The sequence below is a fragment of the Camelina sativa genome, chromosome 19, assembly GCF_030686135.1.
Source record: "Camelina sativa cultivar CO46 ecotype springtype chromosome 19, ASM3068613v1".
Lineage (NCBI taxonomy): Eukaryota > Viridiplantae > Streptophyta > Magnoliopsida > Brassicales > Brassicaceae > Camelina > Camelina sativa.
Window position 1 is genome coordinate 19,196,163 of NC_141898.1, and position 7,824 is coordinate 19,203,986.

The window sequence follows — 7,824 nt, forward strand, 5'->3', positions numbered from 1 at the left end:
GAAGTGTTTTTTTTTGGTGATTGACCAATCTGGTTTTTACGTAAAATTAATATCGAAACGAAATTACACTGTCAAGTTGGTATCCCTCAAAACATTTCTTGTCCTACCTATTTACAGAGCATTTATGTAATTCACTGAGAGTGATGGCGGTAAAGTATCCACACCATCTTCGTAGCAAACAGGTCTTGTACGCAGGAAACTATCAAACTGCCTGAAAGAAACATTTTCAGAAACAGTATTCACAAGCATAATCATTCAAACCTCCAGAGAAGCAAAGACAAGTCACCTGAAAAAGTATGTTCTGAAACTGATGGCGAGTTTTCTTGCATGACTCAGAGGCCTATTGGCTCACCCCTATAAATAGAAGAGAAGATACATTACTCGCATGACGTTATGGGTATAAACTTAAAAGGGATAATAAGCAGAACATACATACCTGTGGTGAATACGGAAGATACGGATCAACAGAATGAATCCTCGGAATGTCCCTTTCGTCCCACACGTCAGTACGATCGTCAACGATCATTGTAATTCTCGGATGACAGACTCCACCGTTGAAACCGTTTTCAGGGATTTCTTGACGTTTGAACTCACGCAAACAATACGATCTTGTTGTTGCTTGATACTCATTAAGTGTGCTTCTGGATCAAGTAGTCTCCACACCTCCAGAGCGTATTCCCTTTGAGACTTTGTACACACGTAAACTTCAAAATATTTTGCTGTCACTCCTGTTAAAGAGTTTCTTAAATCTTCCCAATCTGGTCTGACTTTCACAAGCATACTAGTTTTTTCATTCTGCATCGAAAAATTAAGAATCCATCCTTTTGAGTTCCAACAATTAACGACCACGGCGTCATCAGCAATATACTGCTGAAGAAGATTCATGTCAAATTTATATCCCTTCAACGCCTCTGTCGAAATCAATATCTTGGCTGGATCAGTCTCTTCTCGAATGCTCGCTTCAAGATTCTTTATTTTCTCTCCAAACAATGCCATAGAATTTGCCGCAATTAAAGTTTCATCAAGATCTAACACGATTGCTAAGCATCTTTGAACATGAATCGTAAAGACCTGACGCGACTGAGAAGACCCAGAAACATGGAAAGTTATGATCCCTACTCCGCATTGCAACTAAATGAACTTCCTCATCGTTTCCGAGCAAAACCACGGCAGTCTGAGAATTGTAAAGAAACCCAAGAATCACACTCTCTGAATCAATAAGTTGGGTGAAAGTCTTAAAAGACAAGCAGAGTTTCTTACCTTGAGTTCGTTGCAACATACTTGGTGGAGCTCCACCAAATCTGGGGAATTGATTTGAGAGGAAGGCCCAAGCTTGCAGTGCAAGGCAGACGACTCGATTGTTTTCAGAATCGCAAGAGGTGGGTATTTTGCGTCACTGGCTGGTGATAGGTGATGAATTCTGATCTCATCCTTGGGGAACCTAAATTCTTGGCCGTGGTAGTCAACTTCGAGTTCACCCAGCTTTGAGTATCCATGAGGGGATCCTGACGACGACTCATCATCTTTAAAGAAAGATAGAGCTTCTTCTGTTAATATTTATACGCGAGAGAACAGAGAGAATTATTATGATTTCTTTTGTTAATATTTTGTATGCGTTTTTTTTTTAATATTCACTTCCAATTTTGTATGCTTATATAAACATTAATAATCACTTAAGTTGTGTATGTATTTTAAAGGGTTTTGTGCAAAAAAACCCTCCAAGTAATTTTGTTTTGCAAGTTAACCCTCCAAATCAAATAAATGCAAGTCAATACCATAATCTTAAAAGTCACCCACAATATAACCCTCGGATGTGTATAGATTTTGCAAATCGTATAAGTCTGTATATATATTTTCAAAACTACGTCGTTTTGAACATTTAAAAAAAAACAAAAAAAACGTTCTAGGGTAAGTTTGAACCCATGACCTACAAAGCAAGCTAATACGCACCCAACCAACTGCTCCACTAGAGCTTTAACGAATTATTCAACCTTTAACGATATGTTATTATGTTGTCGTCATAAACAGCAGTGACGAACAAGCAAATCTAGAGCTAGAGAAACATTGTGAATTGTTCCGCTAGTAAGACGCATTTGAGATTCTTATTAGAAATCTTATTTATCAGTAAAAAATTACACGAAATTGGGAAATTTGATGGCGAATTTCATGATACCCAGATCCTAAACTGCGGAGAGGAGACAAAAACTTTGGCGGAAATATTATATAAGAATTCGGATCTTGAAAGAAGAAGATAATGAAAGGCGATTAGGGTGGTGATGATGATAAAGAGGTTTTAACCCATACAACTGGATCTGAATCGGAGTTAGAAGCAACTTCGTCGCCGGCGGAAGAGAGTGGAAGCGGAGGAGTTGCAGAGGAAGTGAAGGAGACAATGACAACGAAGTGATATATATCTAACTATTTGAATAATTAACAAAATCTCCTCCGGCGCAGTTGGTTATTTGTGTTATGATTTGTTCTACAGGTCTGCGGCTCGAAAAAAAATTTGCATTTTTTTTTTCTGTGACCAAAGAAGCTGGTAACGACCAAAAACATAAATTTTTTTTTTAATGTTCCCATAAATTATAGACAAAATTATAACTGTGGACCAAAAACATAATACCGTGGACCAGCTTTGATTTGTTTACAAACGAATCTTATAGAATATGAAGTCTGGAGACGAATGTAACTGAGAAAGATAAATTATGAAAAATTTTAATTAATTAAGCTTGTAGATCTAAAAGATAACGAAGTGAATGTAAACATTTTACATTTGTAAGTAAAACAAAAGAAAAAAGAGAGAAAGAGAGAGAGTGTGAGAGAGAGATAAACATGAAGAATAAAATATATATTATATATTTCTATATTAAACAAAAGATATTTTCATATTTTTCATTTGAGGTTGTGGTATCCGACGAAAGGAGTTATCAAATGTGGTAGAAAGGAAAAGAAAAGTTTTGGAATGTGGTAAATCTGTTAAAAAACTCTTTAATCAAAAGCCACTAATTCTTCTATCTCTTCCCTATTGTGAAATATTTTAAACGAATTTTCAGTTTCTATACACTTGAAACACTTTAATTAACACTCTGCTTGGTTTAGAAAGAATAACACGCAATTCCATGACTAATACCAACGAACATCACATACCAACGAACATCACATAAATATTTAATATATATATATATATATATATTTTTTTTTTTTCTGATTTCATGGTTTTTGTATATGTAAGGCCCTTTTCATATGAGACCCATGGTTTTTCTTTTTCATCAACAAATTATTGTATTAATTTCTTAAATCAATACACATCAATTGTTCTACCCTTAAAGGTGGATTTACATTGTCAGAGAAATCACCATTATATAAACAATCTTTAGCGAGATAGTCTACAACACTGTTACAAGAACGATATTCACAAAAGTAAAGAAAATAAACGTAAACTTTATAGCCCATAAGCGAATGTCTTGCACCATACTCTCGATCTCGCACCTGTTATAAATTCCATTGATCACTTTAATTAATACCTCACATTCTCCTTCAAATATTACTGATGTATAACTACAAATACAAACTTGTTGAATAGTTGCTAGGAGAGCTTCAGTTTCTGCTCTCAAAGGAGAAGATGTAGTAGATAAGCTTGATGAACCCCAAACCTTACTAACGCTTTGATGACCTCTCATAATCCAGCCTCCTCTTGTTTCTAATGTTTGTTGATTAAAACTCGCATCAAAATTACATTCTGCGTAAGGATAAATTGGGGTAGTCCATCGAAGTTATTCAGATGGTGTAGTTTGTTGTATAGTTGTATCCATCGAAAAAAAAATTGTATTGTTTATCCATTTTTTCACCTCAGCGATTGCTTTTAAAGTTATTTTGGATGGACTTTCCCAAAACTTGTTAAAAAGATAGTTGTTCCTTGTTTTCCAAATCCTCCACATGATCCAAAAAGGTAATAAGCTTTGTGTTGTAGGAGAATTGGATAATTCATAATAACTCAACATATTGCCTATGAGATCCATAATTATTTGTAAGTCTTTGCTAATAATTGAATGTTATTGTTGGCTTTGAATATGCAATTAATGCATATATATAAACTAGCATTATAATCCTGTCAAATATTATTTTCTTTTGCATTGTTTTTTGTGTAAAATGTATAGGGAACCATATATCTTTATGTCTCTTATTTTTTTTATTTATAAATATATACTGTATCTTATTATATCAATCTATATGATTTTTAATATTTATTTTTAACATAAAGAGCTATGTTTGCATTCTCAATTTCAATAGAGAAAAATTTCAGATATATAAAAATTTATATTTTTCTCTTTATAATTTGATATTTATTTTGTTTGATGATTTTATTTATTAATGTTAAATATTTTTTACAAATTTTGTATTCGTACACATTATTAAGTGTATGGATGTATGTACACCTTATTAAATGTACAGATATCTGCACACCTTATTAAATGTACAGATGTCTCTACACATTACAAAGTGTACACATTACACTTAATAAGGTGTGCAAATATCTGTATATTTAATAAGGTGTACAGACATCCGTACACTTAATAATGTTTACGAATACAAAATTTGTAAAAAATATTTAACATTAATAAATAAAATCATCAAACAAAATACATATCAAATTATAAAGAAAAAAATATAAATTTTTATATATCTGATTTTTATTTTGAAATGTCATATTACCAAAATATTTGAATAAATAGATATGATAGGGTGTGATGACAAAAGAAAAAAAAATATATATCTTTTTCTCTATTTCTCTCTCACGCACACACACCATCTCATTTCTCTTTCTCTTTCACAATTTCATCTTACAAACATTCTATCTTACAAGTGGGACCCTGACTATTTCTCTAATTATCAATAGTACATGTATTACATTTCTAATTAAGTTTGGAAAATGTATTAAAATGCCAATAATCTCTTACTTTTTTTTGTCACATTTTCTAATAAAATTATGCTCTACAGGTATCAAGAAAATCATCGGTTTAATCACTTCAGCTTAAGAAATATTAATCTTCAATGACATTACAATTTAGAGCTATCATCCCATAGCAACTTACTTCTGCTCATCGGTCAAACATATAGCCAAAAGGTGTACCTTTTGATTTTTGATCAAATCATATAAACAAAGAGGTCTTGACTTTTGAGATAACAGTACATAATCTAAAATTTTGGGTAGATATATTCCTTTCTCAAATTTTCACTGTTTTGGATAATAGTTTGACTATAGGAGTGAGGACATCTAAGGATCCATTTTGTGAAGGATTTTTGAGTTTTTTTGAGTATTCTTAAAAATATTTAGAGAATTCTACATAATTATTTTATTTATCTGGATAATTTTCATCGATTTAGTAAAATTAAAATTTATAAACCGGAAATATGGGTATCTAAATCTATCATAATAATATAGTCAAAACTATAATTATTTTTAAGAAAACGGTTATGGGATGAAATTTTGTGATGCATACAAGACAAGACGAGTATCATGTCCCAAATATATATATCTAGGTTAAATACGTGAAATAAATGAATATACAAACGAATCCAAAATTGATTTAACCCTCCTTAACAAACTGTTGGAAATGTTTGGATTAGTTTAGAATAATATACATGTAATATCTCTTACTAAATTATATTTTAATTTTTTCTTATATCACTCATGCAGGTCTCAGTATTTCCAATTTTAGAAAACTTTACGCAAGCATTACTTCGCACGTACGTGCGGGTCCGAACCTAGTTGGTTTGTATTTTTCAATATTGCGACTTCATAAATTTCACAAGTGAAGGTAGTTGGAATATTTGTGTGCTCCACAATTTCTATATTATTATAGATTTTATTTTTTGTGAAAATGTAAAATATGATTTATTGGAATTTTTTTATTTAATTCTAAAAATATACATAGCTAATTTATTTTTGATATCTGTTATACTTTTTGACTGGAATTAATTTAAATGAGAAGCCAAAATCTCAAACCATGTTAAATCAGATTTTACGTTTGTCCTTTTTTTTTTGTTTGACATCAGATTTCACATTAGTTCTTATATAGATCCATATTTAATTATTTACTTACATAAAAACCCGTTTAAAAACCAGAATCTAATAAGCAAAAGTAAAAATAAACGAAACTATACCATGCACGTAGAACAGAAACCATGAGAGATCTAAGTGTAAAGACGTGTAAAGTGTCTACCATCCTTTATTGTAATCAACAATAAGTCGAGATATAGAGATATCATATTTGTTTTGAATAGGGTTTTGTAAATTTACAAGAAAAAAGGATACTTCGTAAATTTTATGAACCGGGTTTTGACATTAACCCGGGCACCGGTTTTGTTCGTTTTGACTGGGCATGTAGGGATATAGATAGGGGGGTTTGAAGTTGTTCCGGAGTTTTTGTTAGGTTAGGAGAATCTATGTCGTGTGGGAGAGAGAAAGAGAGAGAATATAGTATTTTGTTGATCTGATTTCGAATGTCGAAAAAACGTGGCTTGGAAATGGAATGGGTTCCCCACGATGTGGTAGAGATCATCTTGGAGACACTTGAGGTGAAATCTCTGGTGAGATTCAAGGCTGTGTCGAAGCAATGGAAATCAACGATCGAATCACCATTGTTCCAAGCAAAACAGTTGAAGCAGCGTCAACAATTACGAGATCCAGATGTTCTCATGGTTTACCTGCCGGACAGAGAGAGTCTTAGAACACTGGTATTGGGTTCATCCTCATCGGTTAAGTTCCCTATTCATTGGGACAAGGACAAGGACAAGGACAAGGACAAGGACAAGGAGTACAAGCACTACTTCGTCACCTATCATAGCTGTGACGGTCTCGTTTGTCTCTACCATCCCCTCAAATATAGTATTGTGCTCAACCCCGCCACTTGATGGTATCGACATCTTCCTCTCTGCCAATTCCAACGACGCATGATCGATTTAGGAGACCGTTACTTCAAGCTTAATAACCAAACCTATAATCTTGGATTTGGTAAAGACATATTCACTGGCAAATACAAGGCCGTTTGGCTATACAACAACAACAACAACAACAACAACAACTCTTCAAAAGAAATAGGCGTTACTACATGCGAAGTTTTCGACTTTAGTACCAACGCTTGGAGGTATGTCACTCCCTCAGCTCCTTATGGGATTGTTGGTGTCGCCCATCCTGTGTTTGCAAATGGCTCGCTTAATTGGTTCACAGACTGCTGGCAAGAAACCAAAGTTGTATCTTTCGATCTTCACACCGAAACTTTTCAAATCATCTCTAAAGCTCCCTTGGCCTATGTGCATTTTGATCATTACGAGTAGTCTTGTGCCACCTCGACAACCGCTTGTGCGTATCCGAGAAGATTTATTGGTCCAACCAAGTGATATGGTCGTTCGATTCAGTCAACAAAACATGGGACAAAATTTGTTCCATAGATCTCCGCCTAACTCGGGCACTGTATGGTTGCCCAACACAAGGCGCATTCCATCCACTAGCAATTTTGTCTGGGAGTGGGAAGAATAATAATAATAATAATAAGAAGAAGAAGAATTTGTTGTTTCATGATCCTACGTGAAGTAGAACATTGTGGACACATGATCTCGAAACCGAATCAGATCATGTTGCTTTCAACGACGAATATTACATTGGATATCGTGTTTGCTATTTTCAGAGTTTAATCTCTATTTAATGAAGGGCTGTTTTGCTTTTCCAAGTTTTCAACCGTTAAATAATTGATATGTAACACTCCAATTTTTGGTGGTGCATGCAGAAATTCTTTTTAAAAAATTTATTTGATATCACCACCA

At 33.5% G+C, this 7,824-nt stretch overlaps 1 pseudogene; it reads left to right on the forward strand.

Moving 5' to 3' along the window:
* Window positions 1-6,504: 6,504 nt before the first annotated feature.
* LOC104767949 (F-box/LRR-repeat/kelch-repeat protein At1g09650 pseudogene) lies at window positions 6,505-7,824 on the forward strand (annotated as a pseudogene).